This window comes from Gymnoscopelus microlampas (assembly GCF_963454915.1).
Source record: "Gymnoscopelus microlampas genome assembly, chromosome: 6".
Taxonomy (NCBI): Eukaryota; Metazoa; Chordata; class Actinopteri; order Myctophiformes; family Myctophidae; genus Gymnoscopelus; species Gymnoscopelus microlampas.
This window is the reverse complement of record NC_139943.1, coordinates 37,658,868-37,680,348: the sequence shown is the minus strand read 5'-3', so window position 1 is coordinate 37,680,348 and position 21,481 is coordinate 37,658,868. Positions and strand designations below refer to the sequence as shown.

Sequence of the window (21,481 nt, the reverse complement as noted above, 5' to 3'; positions counted from 1 at the left end):
GAGAATATCAATTAAATGTGTGTAATTATAATAATAAACTTTATGTCACAAAGGAAAGGCTTAAAAAAACAAGGCTTTGATGTGTATACAATATTAATATAGGTGCTGTATTAGATAAAAGCAACATTTTCTAAATTCAAATGATATGGAAAGTCCTTTAGATAAAAGTATGTTTTAAGAAGCAATTAAAAAGAAGACACTAATTTATCAAGCCTGAGCTCCTCAGGCAGATTGTCCCAGAGCTGAGGGACCCTGACACCAAAGGCACGGTCACCCTTTGCCTTTAGCCTTGACTCAGGAATGGCCAGCAGGTTCCTGTCTGAACAAGCAAGCCTGTGCACAGGCTTGTAAAGAGTGTATTTCTCTAAATGTAAATTAGGTGACAGGCCATGAAATGCTGTAACCTAAAACAGATAGGCAACCAGTGTAGGGAGGGTTCGGTTCTGGAGCCTATTTAGTGGTTTTAGTTTTTTGCTTAAGACATGTTAAACACCATTGCAATAGCCAAGGCACGAATGAATAAAAGCATGAATCATTTATTTTGCTTACAGTACTTTAATACTAAAAGATTGATCTTATTCCGGAGATACTTCTAAGATGATAAAAACATGCCTGAGCACGTTTGTTAACATGGCTCTCAAAGTTTAAGCTGGGATCGAATAAGATTTATACCTGCACTAAAGGTTTTGGCAATGGTGACATCGTTTGATAAAGGACCAAGTGATAATTGGATTTTAGAATGCAAGTGATCTGGGCCAAGTATGAGAAGAAACTTATTTGACAATGAAAGTGTCTATGTATAATGTTGCCAAAGGGAAGCGTACTGTATACAAGGAAATCGGATTGGATCTAAACATGAACCCTGGGGCACTTCACAAGACGGGGAAAAAAGGGAATCACGGTCACAAATTGAAAAAAAAAAAAAAAAAAAAAACTAAAATTACTCAAGTATTATGTAAACCACTTCAAGGGAGTCCCAGACATGCCAACCCACTGCTGTAATCTATTAATAAGTAGTCCAACAAAACAAGTATGGAACAATCACCGGCGTCAGCATTCATTAAAAGATCGTTTGTGACCCTAATAAGTGCACTCTTAGTACTATGATGTTGGAGAAATATCAACTCTTCAAATATACGATTGTCTTTCATGGCTGCCAGAAGTTGTAATGAGACGATCTTTTGCAGATTTTCTTCTTTTTTTTTAATGAATGGTTATTTAGAAATTGGCTCGTCATTGATGCAATGAATGGGTCAAGACCAGCTTTTGTGGGAAGAGGTTGAACACAAGCAGGGATAATCAGGGACACAGCTGGAAGATAGGGAGCTATTAATAATGGAAAGCAAATAATGTGCAACTATTCCCCGCCAAGGTTATTATAGTTTAAACATTTTCATTAGTTATTATTTTGATTTCGTTTTGACTTTTTCACTTAAATTTGTGTTCTTTTTAATACATTTTTAAAGCGGTTTTGCTAGTTTAGTTTAGTTTTTATTTTGAGAAAGGCTTAGTTTTAGTTACTTTTTTATTAGTTTTAGTATTAGTTTTAGTTTTTTATTGTAATATGGATTAGTCAGGGGCAAGATTCAACAAGGTCAGAAACATAGCAAAATTAGCAGATCTACAAGCTCCCAATGCATCACGCTGTGACACGTTGTGAGATTGTAGATCTGTTGACCTTTTCTCTATGATTTTAGTTGGTTTTAGTTAGTTTTTGCAAACTCACAGTCATAGTACAGTTTCAGATAGCCTAGTAATCGTTTTTTGTAAAGCCTCGTTTTTTTTATTTTAACTAAAATGTTTTTGTTTTTTTTCAATTCTAGTTTGAGTTATTTAGTTTTAAATGAACTGTAATAAGCTTGCTCCCCACCACATGTGTATGGTGTAACAAACAGGGCTTGGGGTTGGTTTCAAGTGATACATGGTATCAATGAGATCAGAGTTCGCCATTCATTGGAATGAGTTCAGCCAGCAAGGGCAAGCTACATCAGTTTGTGATATTGGAGCAGAGATCATAGAGCTCATGAATTCAAACTGGTAAAAAATACATTATTCACTTGAAGATTTAGAATTGAATGGGTTTAAGAGACAAGGAGAGTCAACAACAGTGATAAATAAAAATCTCGGACTATGTTTAGTATAGTATTACATTTGACTTTGACTTTGACAGCTCTCACATAATTCATTTATTGTAGCCATTAAGAAAAAAGGGCAGATGGACTGCATGTCAGCAGCGCCTTCATCCAAAGTGCTTTACTTTGTGCTCACTCGGTGTGTGTGTGTGACTTTGTTGTAACTGTATGTGTTGCCAAGTGGCCTACGCCTGAATTCCCTGTCACTGCAGCAAGCTAGTAAGCGTTGCTTACATCTATGTAGTTTTGAGGAAGTGGATTACTAGAGAGCAATGGCAGGTTGTCTGGAAGCAATATGTATTTCACATATATAGTACAACAACAACAACAACAACAACAACAACAACATGATAACATTTTAGGCCAAATGGGCCATAATACTGTATATCGATTCATTTCACATTTACAATGGCACATTTAAAAGTGGATCCCAATTCATTTCACGTATACGTGTCTGGTCCATTGTGACATATTGGAAAACAGAATCTGTAATCAGACACAGAGATTAACCTCATTCAGGTAGCAAATACACATACTATATTCCCATGGTTATGAGTCGGACCCAGACCATGTTAGTGTAGGTCAAATAGAGTTAAGTCAATAGCAAAATGATTAGAGGGATCATATAATGCTTCCAGATTTAATGATTATTAAATGGTATTAGTCCTAGAGCAGTGGTTTTCAACCTTTTTCATATCAAGGTCCATTATTTATTCGGCATTTGAGTCATGGACCACCAGATTTAGTAATAATTTAACTCTTATGAGAGTTTAAAATGAAACGGGTCAATTTGGTTGCATTTTACACTCAAGAGTTAAAAATCTATAAGGGTCCATTTGGTTATCAACTTTCCATCATTTAGCTGGGGACTAACTAGAACCTCCTCAAGGACCACTGGTGGTCCCCGGACCACTGGTTGAGAGAACCACTATACTAGAGGTTCAGGTCGCTACTCGGCCCTCACACCTACGACACATTGAGGTTAAACAACAGTACAACACACTCCATATTTGGGCGTAGCTGCATTGGGAACTCCTTATATTGTTATGGCTGAGTCATGGTGACTTGAGCATGATGTCAGAGGTCCGCCCGCCGGCCCTAAGCCTAAGCCAATTTTAATATAGGAAATATATTACTTTTTCTGGTCTTTCTGACCTTGCTTTACAATGTATTTCACATTGCAGATCATGCATTTATGCAGTACACATTATCACACTGATGGGTGTGAGGCACCCACCTGCTCATATGGAGCAGTTAGGGGTTAATTGTCTTGCTCAAGCACACTTCGACACGCAGCCAGGAGGAACCAAGGAGGAGCCGGGAATTGAACCAGGAACCTTCTGGCTCTCTGACGGCTGGCGTGCTAGTTTTATACAACTAGATTCTGACAAGTCCCTGAAAAGACGTGCTGTGATTGGCCAGTAGTCACTTTGAGTGGCAGTTGGGGCAAACGCTCGCCCCAAATCATGATTTACGATTCATTGCCTATCAGTACATAACTTGGACGGCTGAGTCGGCTCAAGCGAACTTCGCAACGTTCGGCACAGCAACCTGCTCGCTTTAGATCGCTCGGTGGTGCCTCTCGTGGCTCATGTTCGCTTGAGACGGCGTGCCTCCGTCGCCGTCCAAAACTATACTTTATCGGCAAAAAAAAACATAGTCTGCGGTTGTCAGAAAAAGAGTACCAGCTGCGGGATTTGATCACAGGGGTTGGCAGTCCAATGCTCAGTGAGGCACACCACCAGACCAGAACAAAAATGGGTTTGGGGCTGTATTTGAATGTGACAACGCCCCCACCGTCCCCTCTGGAGGCGGAGTCCTTGTTTCTTGTTTTTGCATTCAGCCAATAAGGCAGGCAGGGCGGGGCTTGGTAGAATCTAGTTACCATTAAATAATATGCTGACGGCTGCTCTACCTCCTGAGCCACTGCTACCGCAATTAGCAGTCACATCTGATTCAGATTTTGATTAACATTGAAAACTATGTCTAGGTAAGTACCATAGAGGAGGGAACATCAGACAATTCAGTGTTTAGTGTCATATAGGGGGGCGCACACTTAACATCTCAAAACGAACCACACACCCACATACCTTTAACTTTTACGACTGTAGATACAGACACACAGATACTGTACATACAGTACATCATTGTCCATCTTGTCAAAACCACATCTAGGTGTATTAGCACCTAAGCTGTCATGACTAATACGTTAATGGTGTGCATTCACATAAACGCAGGGCTGTTCGCATCTGCACATGATGTCTGCATGCTCTCTCGGGTGTCTCTTAATGTGTTAATGGTCCTTTTGCCCCTGTCGGGGAAGGAGTAATGAGTCCATTCAGGTGTATGTAACGCTGCCCTCCCACCTGCTCGAGGCCTGCTGGGCCAGGGGCCTGTGGAATATATACTGGAACCCTGTGGTACCCTGGGGGTGCCCCGGTGCGTATTCAGGCCTTCCGCTGCAGCCTCGGAGAACCGCAGAGCTCTGTTTGATCAGCAGCCCGCCGACAGAGTTGGCCCCATGTCAAATAGCTTCTGTGTGAGCGCTTTAATACTGTGCAGGTCATTTTGAGCGCGCGTGTGTGTGTGTGTGTGTGTGTGTGTGTGTGTGTGTGTGTGTGTGTGTGTGTGTGTGTGTGTGTGTGTGTGTGTGTGTGTGTGTGTGTGTGTGTGTGTGTGTGTGTGTGTGTGTGTGTGTGTGTGTGTGTGTGTGTTCAGGCGGGGAGAAAAGCCAACATACTATTCCTGCACTGCAAAATCCTCAGTGTCCAATTATTTCTGACTGAGAGATCCTTACACTCAGGATTGTATACTATGCATAGAAAAGTGGGTTGAAAAAGGTGTCTGTCTGACTTTTCACCCTGATCCCCAATGTACATACAGAGAGCTATCACACGTCCCTGGTTGTGAATGGTGGCTTGTGTATCGTGTGTGCGTGTGCGTGTGCGTGTGCGTGCGTGCGTGCGGGGGTGTGTGGGTGTGTGTGGGCACGCACTGGCTTGCACGGGGAGGCTGGGAAGTCTGTGGCCGGTCCATGTTATTTCTGCCATCATTAATGGCCCTTGTTGCTATAGTAGGCCTTGGCGTGTGCTCACCACTACACAGGCGTGTGTGTGTGCGTGTGTGCGTGTGCGCACACGCTCGCAGTTTGTAGTTTGTTTACCTCTCACACTGTGTGTGTGTGTGTGTGTGTGTGTGTGTGTGTGTGTGTGTGTGTGTGTGTGTGTGTGTGTGTGTGTGTGTGTGTGTGTGTGTGTGTGTGTGTGTGTGTGTGTGTGTGTGTGTGTGTGTGTGTGTGTGTGTGTGTGTGTGTGCGCGCGTGTGTGTGTGTCCGTGCGTGCATGTGTGTTGCATCATGGGACTGTGTCTGCCCAGAGATACTCTGGGGACAATGCTAAGTTGAAAGACAGAGAAACATCACTGGAGAGTGATTGATGGTACTGGAACTGGTACTGGGAACTCCAACATGATGTAAACCAGAATGATGAGGAGACAAAGAAGAACTCCATTGACAGACTGTGAGAACCCCCCCCCCCCCCCCCTCCAGTCACAACAACAGACAGACAGAAAGACAGACAGACAGACAGACAGACAGACAGAGAGCAAATGATCCATCAGCATCTCTTCACCCAGAAGAACTGGCCAGCTTCATAAAACCTGCTGACTCTATTGGTCCTTGAACCTACAGCACGTTCAGTGTGCCCCACAATGAGGCGACTGTATGCGCCCAGAGGGTGAGAAAACATTCCTGTTATCAACGGTGGAAAACTCTCCCAGCTGTCATCAAATGGGGGGAAATATTATGGGTCTGTCTGTCGAGCAGCGTGCGTTACCCTAAGACAATCCCACTGTGTTTATTTTCTGAAACAGTAGAAGTCTCACTCCCACATCACACAGAGCAGGATCCCCCCCCCCTGCCTCCCACCCGGCCATGGCATCCTCCAAAACGTTGCCTCCGCATGCACGCGTGTGTGTGTGTGTGTGTGTGCGCACACGTGGTGAAGGGTTCGTTTTCACAGGGGGTGTGTATGAGGCAGCGGGAATGGCTTTGAGGATTAGCCCGGGGATCAGCGGATGATGAACATAATTGCAACAACATGGAAATCCTAACTTTAAACCACAAAATTGACAAGATTTGCCGTTGTTTGTTTAGTCTGAACCAGCCGAGGAGTCAGTTACTGTATATGCTTCACATTCTGTCCTTGTAAGCAACAGATCACGTTCACAGGGGAATTGAAAAATAAGTCGGCTGTCAATATTTTCACTAGCTGCTCTTTTCCGTTATTTACAATCTTATGCTTTCGTTTTATTTCTTGTCCCCCCCCCCCCCCCTTTATTTTCCTTTTTATACCAAAGGGTTTAATCAGTCTGTTTTCAGAGCATTAGCTTTGTTGTAAACTTAATAAACATTCCCTTGGCTGTTTACTTGACTGATTAACAATATTTAGGATTGGGACAAAGACAAAAGTGAGGCAAATCTGAAAACACGCGACAGTGCGATCTTGGTGACATGTTAGCCTGCATAATTCCCATGTTTTCATAGGATTTAGCTTTGTTTGGGTCAACAAGTCGGTACTTGAGGTCAATACATCTGGAGGAGTGGGTTCCGCCCTTGGATTGGGAATGGATAAAAGTGCTTGTGGACGTGCTTTGTTATTGTACAGTTATTAATGTTAATGTCATCGATATCAAATGTTTGACAAATATCTGAAACAAAGCTTCTCTTGTAACTTGATGATATTTGATCTCTTTGGTGAAGGTGATTGTGTGCATCAATAGTAGTTTAGACCTACAGTACAATCTAACATGCATCTCCTCCCCAACATGTTGTGAGCTTGTAGGTTGGCTATTTTTGGCGTGCAACACTGTCATGTGACAAAGTATGCATCAGGCTTCATGTGGACCACGGATCTCTGGTACAATCAAAACAAAAATGACCTGTCTGCTCCTCCATGCACACATGGAAAACATTGGGTCACACTAGCAACCCCCCCTCACACACACACACACACACACACACACACACACACACACACACACACACACACACACACACACACACACACACACACACCACCCATGCACACACACACGCACACAGACAGACGCACACACACACACACACACACACACACACACACACACACACACACACACACACACACACACACACACACACACACACACACACACACACACACACACACACACACACACACACACACACACACAGGAAAGGAGAGAGCGAGAGAGTGAGAGTGAGAGGTATAAACGGAGCTTCCAGATTGCTATCCATCCCAGAATCTCAGGTTTCGGGAGCACATTTTCCAAAGCAACATTCTCATCTTAGTTTTTCCCCTTCTCCATCACTGCTTAGCTATCCAGAGTCTCGTTGCATCTTTCCATTTAGCCCAGAGGGTTACTAGGGGTCAGCTTATTTTCACAGTGTGACGCTGGTATTTTTCCTGTTTTAATTCAGCGTTGTGTACATATATCACCTTCAACAATCTACTTTTCGTCGATACCAGACTTTAGTCTTTACATACTTGTGTAATGTAGTACCCATGTTTCTTACTAAGCTCCTAAAGGTTTTACGGTATGTGGAGGCCTCCATCAACCTGACGAGACAAGGAGTCTGTAATGGCCGTGTTGATGCCATAGATCCTGAGCCTTTATGAGTGTGCTGAAAGGCCTGTGGGAGGGTAGCGTACAGTGGAGGGGCGGCCAGCGGTGGGTCCGGGGGCAAAACGTCAGCGGGCCCCTCCTGTGGGTGAGTCGGAGGGTAATAATGAGCACTGCAGACGGGAGTGCCTTTGAAGCGAGAGGGCGTGACCCCTGTGTCAGCAGGGGCGGTGGGTTACACACGCTATGAAAAGCACCATTGTCACTGGGGGAGAGTAGTCCTACTAGGCCTTTAGATTACTAAAGCACATGTCCCTATTTACAAGGACAGTATCATTCTCATTCAGTTTTTTCCTTCTTCTTTTTTTCATTTGTGCCTATGATCTACATGCCCTTTTACTGTATGTATATGCTGAGTTCTGTACCACACATTTCATCAACCTGTGAGGGGGGGGGGGGGGGGGTCAGTAAACTGAGTATCAGTTTAACCACTGAAGCCCTATATTTCCAAAATACTGAAAATAACGTAGCAAAAATGTTTGCCTATGACGTGCACAAAATAGGGACCCCAGGCTGAAAGTGATTTATTGAACTATAATTTCACCAGCTAGAAGGTAGTCCAAAGAGAGAATACTGTATAAGAATGACTATATGTCATAGGTTTCATTCTCCCCACCTACTGTATACTGTATAGGTAATTGTAGAATTCTGTCCATAATCTGATATAACAACTAATATCTATTCTTATTGGGGTCCCTGGCACCAAATCTTTTCAAATGGGGGGTCCTCAGGCTGACATACATCAATTTGGGGGTCGTTGACATGAAAATGTTTGAGATGTGACTCCCCCTGGGGACATATTTTTTGAAAAATATAATAAAAAGATCCATAGCAGCCGTCTAATGACTTTTCGGCCTTGGCCATGAGGGTCCACGTCTCCAAGCCATAGAGTAGGACTGACTCAATTGTTGAGAGAAATAGCGACCTTGTGCTGAGTGACGAATGCTGTTTGTGATAAACAAACAGTATTTGTTTATCACACACCCATAGCCTTATTTTAGTTATTTATTCACGAAGATGATGAGATAATAGAATTTGATCAACATTGAATAAATAACAATTAAGGGGGAACTCTGCTGTCACAAGAAATAGTAGTCCCACTGGGACAGATCTGGGGAAGGAGTTGGTTGAAAACATGACAATGGTGTGTACCACATAGCCTCTGATGCCTGACAAGCCCCGGATTCGAGTCCCGAGCCTGACGGACCTTTGCTGCATGTCACTCCCTGACTCTCCTTCCCTGTTTCCTCTCTCTTCACTTTGGACTATCAATAACGACAGAAAAAAACCCCAAAAATATCTAAAAAAAGAAAGAAATAACTTTCTGCCGACTGAAGCATTCTTTGAACTGTCAAAGGCCACAGCTTTTTCTTCTGTGTTTTGGTGCCTTTGTGCCCATAAACCCAGTGAATTGTACCGCATCATCTGCAGCAACCGTGTTTTGTGGCTGAGTTTTGTTATTGTTTGACATGATAGAGTTGAAATTAGTCAGCTGCCGTATAACCCCCTAAGGGAAGATACAGCAGCTGACAAATTACTGCAAGCTTGGGTAGATGATAAAGTATTTTATCAGATCACATACCTAGTCTTTATTTGACCTGGGTAAGAGGAGTGATAAAAGAACCAAAAGGGTAATACGCTTATGCTGTTTGGGGAGCATGCTGTATAACCCTGAGAGGGTTACATGGCAGATGACCATTCAACACAAGCTAACGCTATACTGTATCTATATATCCATATTAAATGGCAGAATAACCAATAAGTGCAGCTCAAGTGGCAAGGTAGGCAGAATTGCCTCTGTGAGTGACCTTTACTTAACTAAGAGCTTCGGCTGTGGAGCTCAGCAAGATTAGATTAAGGAACTCGCCATGTCAAATAGGGCAATGATTTTATTCATATTTTTGTGTTGATACTATCTTCACAAACCTTGAAATAAATGTTGCCTTATCACTCCTATTAGTGGGAGAAGCCATAGTAACTACTTAGTAGTGCCCGGATAAACTCCATCGTTTTGTAAATTCTGCCACATCATCTGCAATGGGTTTGGTAGCCGATTTCCATCCATGTTTGTCATGTTGAGTGTCTTCAAAAGCGAGCTTGCTCACAGTGACAGTTCAGTGCACGTTGGTCCTTTAGCTTGCGACTGATTGGTCACCTAGCTGTATCTGAAAACTGTTGTGGATACCACACATTTCCCAAGGAGTTTACTGTGGGAAAGGGGGTGTGTCAATCTGGGCATCACTTCCTGTTTTCCAAAATTCAATTAATTTCAGGGATCAAATCAGTCAACAATAACCTGACAGAAATCAGAAAGGGTCACATTAGTCTGCCTACTTACCCTGCAAGATCTCCCTCCACACAGCTGATTCAAATCACTTAACAAGCACCATTTAATCCCCATGCCCAGGGATTCAGGTGTCACAGCGAGTGTTGCCATATCTGCTTATTATAAGAAACTTTGGACTTATTTTTCTGTAAAGTCGCTTGCGTTTTTTTGGGCTTGTCTGTAAAGTTGTAGTTGCTTATTTGGGCTTGCTTCCTAATGTTGTTTAAACCAGTGGTTCCCAAATTCTTTCATGTCAAGGACCTCCAGATTCATATGTAATTGTCTACGGACCTCCATCAGAAAATATTTTGTGCTAGGGACCCCATACAAGATTTATGTTGTTAAAATGTTTTAAAAATATTCCAAATATTTCACTTTTCCACAGTTTTTATACGCTACCTCTACATCGACACATTGTGAGCTTGTAGATTTGCTATTTCAACTATTTGAAAATGTTTTTCAAAATAGTAAAAAATGGCAAAGAAGTTTAGGGATAATGGGTAAGACGGCGCCCAGAATAGGGCATGTGTCAAGAGCCTTTGATCATTAGTTTGAATCAGCTGTGTGGAGGGAGATGTTCTAGGGAAGCTGAACTGTACTTCCCTGTGCTTGTCTTTGAAAACTGTTAATAAAGTATTCAATCAATCAAAAGTAGGCAGGCTAAAATGACCCTTTCTGATTTCTGTCAGGTTGTGTCAGTCATTATTATTGATTGCCACGGATCACTTAAATGCATTGAATGACTGACAACAGGAAGTGATGACCATAATTCACGCAAGGGCTCATGGGACACTGGAAACTTGTGGACTGTCCCCTCACCCACTGCAAACAGGCACATAGCCACATACTGTAAGACACATATATATATATATATATACACATATATATGTATATATATATATATATATATATATATATATATATATCTATGAAATGATTATTATTTTTCCCTCTCCTATCTAATTATTTCACCCCCTCCCGTTGCCCCTGTCACCTCCTGGTGGCCCACCTGGGGGCCGTAGCCCCCACTTTGTAAACCTGAGGTTTAGCTGTCTCCCACAAACTCTGCACTGGGAATTGCTCAGTTATGCACTTGCTCTAACCTTTGCAAACAGGTACACACAACATCCCCTATCTAAACTAGAACATCAGTGTCAACTTCAGAAGGAGAGGACAGGCCTCTGAAATACAGGGAAAAAAAGACTTATTACTCCTTTCACATAGCTTATACATCATCCCCTCTCTAATTTGAAGGCCCAGGGGCAGAAACGTGAGGCAGGAGTGAGACAGGTTTGGACGTGGTTCTTCTAATCCCATATTGCCTCTTTCGCCCTCCTTTCCCCCCTATATTCTTAGCTCTTCCCTACCCCCGTGTCCCTTCCTGTTTTATTGACTTTTGACAAAAAAAAGCATACACATAACCATATATTTGTACATTTTGACATATGTGATGACAGAATAAGGGTATCTGTCATCAATTGTTAGGGATAATTTTCCCCTCACGCGTCAATTAGCACAAACAAATAACCGCACGTCACCAGGCTTTCCCAACACGAACAACAGACAGAATGAGCTTGAGTGTGTGAGGTCTCGTAGCCACTAGCCAGGCACAGCGTCTACAACTTTCTGAACAGGGGACGGTGCGTCCGTCGCTTCTTAGAGGATCCTCTCCCAATACACACATCTGTAATGAGTACGTCAGGGGTAGGCAACTGAGATAAGCCTAGGGCCAATATCACTCCCAGACATTCCATCGCGGGCCGGGCCTCCCCGCGAACGCGCGCGTGCATGTGCGTGCACAACACGCACGCGGGCGCAAAATTTTTCGGGTCTAATTCGGGTCTAACTCGGTCTAATTTGGGTCTAATTTGGGTCTAATTCGGTTCTGTTTGACCAATATAAATCAACATTTTTTCCGGTTTAAATATCAGCACAGGCGATTTTTCAGGTGATTTTTTTTTTCTTCTCCATTTTCCTCTAATCTAGCTATAAAATGTTATAAATCCTTTAAAATGCATCGTGTTTATGAGTGCATGATTTCAAAAGTGGGTTCAAAATCAAAAAATATTTTTCTAAAAAAAAAAATTTTTTTTTTTCAAATTTTTTTTTTTCTCAAAATTATCTCACGGGCCAGATATTATTTCTGGGGGGCCAATTTCGGCCGCCTGTTGCGGCCGACCCCTGGAGTACGTGGTTGGTTGTTTATTCGTGGATGTCTGTCCACCACACGGCCCGCGGTGCTCGCTGATCAGCCAGCCAGCCAGTATGCATGCGCCACAATGGGACCGGAGTGAATCATAGGGGGACCAAGTATCTTTTAATTAAACAGGCCACAGCGCCACTGCACCTTGGCCTTCCATTCATTGTAATTCTTCCACTGTTCAACGTCTTTTTCGACTGCCCCAAAACAGCCACTGCCCGTCTCTTGTGTTCTTCACAGTCAGCGTCTCAACAGTGGCCATGTGTCCTGAAGTGCACTCTGAGGCTCTGGACACACACACACACGCACACAGACACAGACGCACACGCACACACACACACACACACACACACACACACACGCACACACACACACACGCACACACGCACACACACACACACACACACACACACACACACACACACACACACACACACACACACACACACACACACAGACACACACACACACACACACACACACACACACACACACACACACACACACACACACACACACACACACACACACACACACACACACACACACACACACACACACACACACACACACACACCACACACATGTTCTGTATGTGTATGCTGTATCGTGGGACACACTAGGAGTTACAAGGATGGAATCATCTCAGGTTGTTAAAGTGATGGTCTCTCTAAGCCAATAACAGGAAAGGAACCCACAGTGCTTAAAGAGGAGGCAGGGTTCATTAACTTCATGTCCCATCCCTTCTCTTGTCAACTCTCTTTAGGAAAAACGATGTTTCTCACAGCCGCCGTTAGACTTAATGGCAAATGTATTCCCCTTTGGCTCGGTACAACCAATCGTTAATGCCCTTTTAAAAGAGAGAGAATGTATACTTAGCAACGCTGTTGGTTGCGCGTGTGTTTATTTGCACAGCGGTAAGTGAATGAAACCTTCTACTTGTGATAGGGTTTTTTAATCAGGCGGCAGGCTGAGGTCAGTGTAGGGCAGGGAAGATGGGAGATCAAATCCTGTTTGTTTACGTTTTCTGTCGATGGATCGAGGCACAGACCCACGCCTAATGCTTGAGATGAATTACTTAATTAAGATTGCATATGTTAATGCTCAGAGCTGGTGTGTGTTTTTGTCTGTCCTTGGGAGTTATTACGTCCATGTGTTCTGGATTACTTTCTGTCGGGGAGGAGATGGGAAGACTTTAATGGGTCGACACCAGAGGCACATTTACCTGACTTTTAACAGCCTCTTCTTTTACATGCCCGGCTCAGGAAACCATTTGGGGAATCTATTGTAATTATCTTCACCATTGCCCTGCCAGCCAGGTATGAGATAATGCTCTTTAGGTAGTTAAGCTATAGCATGGAACAGCCATCATCTTCTGTATATGCAGTAGGGTGCCGTTTTAGTGGTACACTAGCCCATTTAGCTGACTTTACTTTTACGACCAGAGATGGACAATTTACAGGCATCATTTATTGGAAAAACAGCTTTTTTGAGTTAAGTGATGTACATGTGAGTAGTGTTCTACAAGGCCATGGTGCAGCAGACCAAAGAAAATTCATGAATTATGCATCATTGAAATTTGCGTTCAGAATAATACACACACACAGTCACTGTTCCACCCCTATTCCAGTAAATGTACTGGGAGGTTGTGGTGACTCATATTCAAGCCTTGATTTGCTTGAGATGCTGTCCCTTGGGCAGAGTTTTTTTCTGTCCATCTTTAGTGATTACCGTAGCTACACAGTAGATTAGCTACTGTACACAGTCAAATGTACCCATTTGTATCTGGCAGTCCTCAAGCCAGACAACTCTTCCACGCTGTCTTCTCTTCGCTACAGAGTCTGTAACTGTGCCTCGCAAAAGTTGTGACAGGAAGCTGTCATCTGTTTGTCATTTCCATTCCCCAAAAATATATTTTAAAAGGTATTTTTGATTGTCCATTTCTGCTAAGCAGCTACAGTAGTAGATATGTTTCAACTAATTTGATTTCCAATAGGACTTATTTCCGCGACTGCAAAGGCCAAAAGAGTGGGGGGGGGGGGTGTACAGGACATCCACTTTATTTTCTGCTTGTTTTCAGTGTGGCATACAGACTGTGTTTGTTTGGCAGAAGCTTTTGAAAATTTTGCGAGCCACCAGTCTGTCTCGAGAGACTACACTGAGAGCTAAATTAACACTCGTATTTTATGGCGTGGATGTCTTCAGATTCCTATAATTCCAAAGTTACAGCAAGCATGAATGAAATCTGTTTGATGATACTTTTATGGCAGTTTGTTTCGTTTTACTGCCCCTTATATAATGCCCCTTATATAGCTCTGTCACAAACGCATTGCACTTCCTCATTTGCTTGTTCATGAAAGCCACTAACTTGGGCATGACTTTTCCATAGATTAAAACGTTTCATTATTGTCAAGTGATGACATACTGGACATTTATGAACATGTACACATGCAGTCCATATTTGTGCTCTGGTGAATATACAAACTGTACAGTGTGTACAAGCAGAGAGGGAGAGGCCTACAGTTTCACTCTAAAACTAGATGTTTTATATTTGTCATGTCGTTGCACATTACAGTATGTTATATATTCATTCATGCATACATAAAAGTAAAACAAAATATCACTCAAGTCATTATCAATCTTAATTTAAAATCACCTCCATTGTATCAAAAACATTGAAATCACGTGATTATTATCAAATAGTATGATAATGTTTTGGATGTTTTGGAATAATACACACACGCACTCACTCACTCACTCACTCACTCACTCACTCACTCTCACACACACACACACACACACACACACACACACACACACACACACACACACACACACACACACACACACACACACACACACACACACACACACACACACACACACACACACACACACACACACACACACACACACACACACACACACACACCACGACACACTTCACTCTGTCTACACTGTGCATATTCTTAATCACGCCATTAAAATATGATGTCACTTTTTCTCCTCTCTTTCCATTTATTCCAGTATTTAAAGTTTGAATTCCTAGTTATTAGCGCCTTTTTAATGTCAATATGATTTTATCATCTCAAGGACTCGGTGAGCCCAAGTCTTTGGGACCGCAACCGCTCGGAAAATGGCACTGCGTGCCACAGAAAATACAGAATTTCAAAAAGAAACGGAGACTCTTGTTTTCTTTTTAATTCCTCTCTCATTCCTTTATTTCTCTTTTACTCCATTGCTTTCCATGCTATTTTCTTTTTTTCTTTTTTGAACATGTTTCTGGCCATAGCTTGCTTTCTAACTGGAACAGATGTTGTGCTTGGATTGCAGTGCCATTGTTCTGGTGTGACCGCAACAGTGTGTGTGTGTGCTAGCACATTCAGCGGTTGTGGTTAATGTGAGTCTTCTTCCCCACATTTTCCCCAGTAAAATTGACGGGCAGAGGTACAGTAGGTAGCAGCCCACCCTGCCCCATCCCATCCCACAGTTTGAGTATAAAGCCCAGTGGCTGTGGATGTGTAGGGCTGTGGACATAAGCACCACCTGGGTAAGTGTGTATTGTATAGACAGGAGGTGATAGTCAGCTGAATGTTTGATCGTCGCCATATCTGGCATACAGATGTTTCCCTTGATAGCAAATTTGCACAGCTATTCGTCTCATCTGCCCTCTCCCCTAAGAGAATACATTTGTTTCAAAGGAGAGCAAGTCAACATTCCTCATTGATCAATTGCATGTTTTCATGTGGTCGCTGCCCATGTGACCACATGTAGATGTTTGATCTGTTAATGATTCAGCCTTGTATCATATTATCTCAGTTGTAAAGATAAATCTCTTCTCTTGTGAAATAATACAGGGGTGGGGGGAACTGTTTTATATTTTCCTCCATTCCTGAGCCAGCTCCTCTATTTTTGGGATTTCCATCAGAGTAGAGGGGCTTGGCTCCAATACAGTGAGCCACTATAATTCTGCTATATTGTGGAAATACGGTAGCATTTGAAATATTGCTCGAGAACAAGAGGTTGCATATACAGTGGCCGTTACAGTGAATTGAGAACATTGGGAGACCTGCTGTATGTAATAACATTGTACATACAAAGTACAGTAAAATGTACATTTTTTTAGAAAGACATTAATCCATAATTAAAACAGCGTGTATACCAGTATGTCAGTGCGAATGATTTACATTAAGAGGTGGGAGGCTGTGACGCATTATCCACCATACTGTTACTGTACTAAAAATACCATAGACTATACAGTATACTGTACCATGCAATGTTTACAAAGACTTTACTGTACAAGGCTCTGTATTGTAAACTGATGATAAACCCAAGCTGCAAAATTGTGAGGGCTCTACCGCCAAGATATGGCCACACAGTGAGGAAGCTAATCAGTTTTGTTGATATTCAGAAATGTCAGCCTTTGGGGTGCTCGGGTGGCATAGGGGAAAGGTTCCTGCCCACCACATGGGAATAATGGCTAAACTTGGGGAAAAAGAACAAGATGCGGTTCTCTGACTTCATGTGGCCAGTCTATGATGCTGGTCATCTATTACGCATGACTCCATATTTGGGTGGGGGCTTCCCATTAGTCTGATGTCTCAATAACCTGAAAGATATCATGCAAAGCCTGCTTAGCTATAGTTTAGTATAGGCAGACAACTCAAAGGAGCGCCAATTCCTGATCAGCTGATCAGTCACATGCTCTCCATCTGATTGGGGCGGGGCTATTTAAACCTCCCTGCTCACAGCTCATTCCTCTTGCTGCTGCTCTGCCATCTTGCTGCTCTGCTCTGCTGTGCTGCTGCTCTGTGCTCTACTCTATGAAGTATTGTTGTGCTCCCACCACCACCCCAGCATCCACCTGTGGGCTCTGTTTCTATGATTCCCTTATGGGGGTCTATTTCATTCCATTCCCTGTAAAAATCGAGTTGGCAAATCATGTATTACAATTCATGCTTACAGGGAATGAATGAAATGAGACAGAGCTGTGACGCCAAATATGCTTAAATATTTATGCTCTATATAGTTATGCTCCATAAATATATTTATTCAGTCCAAGAGTTGTCTGACTGAAATGACTTTAGTGTGAGGTTAGGCTTAGTTATAATGTGCACCATCGGACCAGTGGTACTTTGGAATAATGGGCCAACGGACTAATGGCATGGCACCATTTAGGCAACATTTCATCTGAAATGGACCGCTATTCCCTCCCTTCTCATATATACGTCATCTGTGCCCACATTTGGACAATCCAAGTTAAATTTCAAACAGTATAACACAAATTAAATTAGTGGGTTTCTACATTAGCCTAGTGTCAGAGTACACACAAGAAATGTCAACAAAAAAAAAGTTGTTTGCGAGATTAGCTCCCTCTTATAGGCTAGCCACTTTCAGAGCCACGTGTAAAACGAGATGGTGTAATAATGGCTAGTTCCCATATGGATTTTGAATTTCAGGTGACCAGTCTATGACGTATGACTCCAAATGTGGCACTGATCTGTCCATCAGTTTGTGACATTAGCCCAAGACAGACAGACAGACAGACACATTTGTAGATGGCTTAGCCTCCAACAGAACCAAGCTGTAGAAATGTAGTTGTTGACAGATTTGAAAAATATTCAGGGCTTGAGTTCTTTGGTCTGCTGGCAGTGTGTACAAGACATTTGATGATGATCTCCCCCTTTTGCCTTCGGGTCTGGAAGAGACAGTGAGAAAACAGCAAATTCTGGCATTTTTCAGAAAAGACCTTTCATTCTCTAAATCGTAAATACATTAGAAGAGACTGAAATAAAACCTTAATATTTACCCAACAACATGGGTGTATGAAAAAGGTAATTTTTTGAAATTCTCTGCACAAAGGAACCCAGCAATCCACAAAGCCTTTTCAATGTTTTAATTTGTGGAATGGAAAGGTCAATTAATCTGCCTTTCCAGGTAGATGAAAGCTCAGCCAGCCCCAAACTCAATCTCTTTGTTATTTTGTTGCTCACTTTGCCACAGCGACGGTGATGAGGCTTAGTAGTCCAGCCACGCTGAGGCCAATTGCCCCGACAATCACCATGCCAAACAAGCCATCCTTCATCAAAGACTTGTTTATGAGTTTCTCCATCTCCAAAGCCTTCTTGTCCTCTGGCTCATTCCTCAGCAGAGCCCTGATGAACCTCAAGGCCTTTTCATACTCGTTTAATCTGTAGTAGGCCTCTGATAGATAGAATAGGAAGTCCCTGCGGTCACCCTTTATTGCTTTCTGATTCAGCTCAGCCAACAGGACGATTCCTTTCTTGATGTCATCTGTGTTGCTCCTAATAAGACAGCATGCATACTGAAACCTTGTTTCTTTAGACACGTACCCTTTCGTCTCCTCATCGTCATATTTCTTTTTAAAATCTGAAAGATATCCAGGATCTATCGGCTCGCTTATGATAAACTGCATGCTGGTAGAAAGACCTTCTGGAACTCTGCTGGATGTAGTGTTACTGTTTATATACTCTAGGCCTATGCCTTGGTCATGACGTAAATTACGGTATTACATCACGTAATACCGACATGGCCAACGGCATGGCTCCCCATGTGACCTCTCTAATCATTGATGTTTGATTGATTGATGTTTTATCTTATAAAAATGTCCTTGTGCATGGACGTAACATACACATATTGTATATTAAGACCACAATTACACCAATATAAAAGAAAACTAAAACGGCAAAAAACAACTACATGGGTATTGTACTGTATATCGTTGCTGTCGGGTGTCCAAAACCGTTACTTTTCGGGAAATGGAAAAAAGAACCATGTGTTTCAATGGATCCAACGTAGTTATTGTTTAGTCACTAGCTCTTGTTAATAGTTTTCTTTGGTTCAACATTTATACCCACACAGATCAGATCTACAACCTCACAATGCGCCGATCGGCTATTTTTGCTACTTTTATGTTACACGGCTGTACTTAAATACCTATAAACAACTCAAGTAATTGTTGGTTATAATTAGGTCCAGCTGCTATTATGACATCAGTCTTGCCCAAATATGGAGAGGCGGCGGCAGGACGTTCTGCATCTATTGTTCTGCGCTTTGCATGATTTGATTTGTAGCGAAGGCCTAATTGCGTTGCATGCAAAACTTGTACAGAGCCAATGCCTTAATGACAATAAATGCACACGCGCGTGGCTTTTATAATTTCGATCTAGCGTATTGATGATGTCATATTAATGACATCAGTAATCTCCACAGTTTCAGCCTGATCCGAGCCATACTGACTTCCATTATGAAATTAAAATGAAATATTTCTAAAAATATATAAAACATATGTGAAAAAATTATGTTTGGCGGTACTGCAGTAAGTTGACCTACTGGCAGCTTGCACAAGGAATTGAAAAAAAAAAGAAAAAAAAAAGGATGAAAAAAGAGAAATGCCAGCCTTTGCAGCAGATCATTACGTACGGAATGGGTAAGGTAAAGGAAGGTGTGTGTGTGTGTGTGTGTGTGCAGGGAGATTTTTTTTGTCCGAGCATTAAGGTCTCTGAAAGACCTCTGTGAGATTTATTAGCAGCAGATAAGGCTGATAGCCATCTGTAGCCATGCTCACTTCACTCAGCCAGCCAACACTGAGCCACAGCCAAAGCACACACGATACATTCATTATGTCTCTGGCAGGGACCGCAGAGAGAGAGAGAGAGAGAGGAAGGGAGAGAGAGAGAGAGAGAGAGAGAGAGAGAGAGAGAGAGAGAGAGAGCGATTCTCGTGAGTCATTCTATGCATCTTAGATCTATTTCAGCTTGGCCTCCAACCCCGCCCTTCTCCTGACACGCACGCACGCACGCACGCACACACACGCGCGCACACATCCTTTTCCAGGTTGAAAGGTGAGAGATTCATCCGCAATCATGCGCGGTGTGTGTTACCACCTTGGAGGGAATGAAAGCAACACATCATGTGGCTGTGAGATCCCCATGTGCCTGACACTCAGCAAGTGAAGTGCTTCTGCAGAAATAAACGGCCTCATTATGAAACTACGCCGCCTGCTCCCCCGCTCAGTGTGTGTGTGAGAGAGGTACTGGGGGGGGGGGGGGGGGGGGGCAGCGGAGGCTGAGGAGAGGAAGCAGAGAGAAGGGAGGAAGAGTGGCAGGACTGGGCCTTAATTATGGTTAATAGTGGAAGTTCTAATAAGTAAGTGGCTGTGAAAACAATCCGCCGAGATCACACTGCAGGTGACATACCACACTGCACGCAAGCGCTGCACCACAAACAAACACACACACACACACACACACACACACACACACACACACACACACACACACACACACACACACACACACACACACACACACACACACACACACACACACACACACACACTGTCCTTCTCCCCCTTTCTCTCTCTCTCTCTCTCTGTCTCTCTCTCTCTCTCAGACACAAAAACACACACTTTTCCCTCACACATACTGTACATCTTGAAGTAATTGGGCTATTACTGTGGAACCACTGGTCATCACTGCCGCCTGTGGATGCAGGCCAGTTAGGCTGGCCCGCCGTGAGTCTGCTCTCTGCTGGACAGAGCTTCAGTACCAGTGATGTGATGTGGAGCAAGTAATAGCCTCCTCTGTTCCTTCCACAGTAAGCCCAGAGACATTCATAAATGTCTCATAAGCCACTTTAATGTCAATGCAGTGCTGGCCCAAGACACGGTCACAATTTTCTTGCCCGTTGCTGAGTTAAAGTAGCTATGGATTCCTGTATGAGCGGAGTAGGGCTTGACAGCGAGGGAGCATTTGATTGCCAAGTATAAATAAAGCAGTGGAGTGAACTTTACCCCTCCACGCCAGGGCTTGTACGTTCTATATATAAACATCTCTCTTCCTCACCATATATATCATTCAGATTATTCCAGCATCTGTTTTCCGAGATACACTTTTTCATTCAGGCTATTCTTTGCAGTTAATTTCATGTGATGTTTAGTACCATGTACTGTAGCCCCTGTCTGAATCCATGTTCTTAATCCCCCTTGGGCTGTTTGTCTCTATTGCAAATCATAGACATGGAATACTCTATGTAACATAATCTAGTAATCACAGAGGGCAGAATATTTTCCATCTTTGTCTCCCATTGTTTACACGGAACAACTTATTTCATTGTCCG

General features: G+C 42.9%; 1 protein-coding gene across 1 annotated transcript in view; it reads left to right on the top strand.

Annotated features, from left to right (window-relative positions):
• Positions 1–21,481, top strand: part of znf469 (zinc finger protein 469) — a 177,030-nt gene that overhangs the window by 16,017 nt on the left and 139,532 nt on the right. The window lies entirely within an intron of this gene.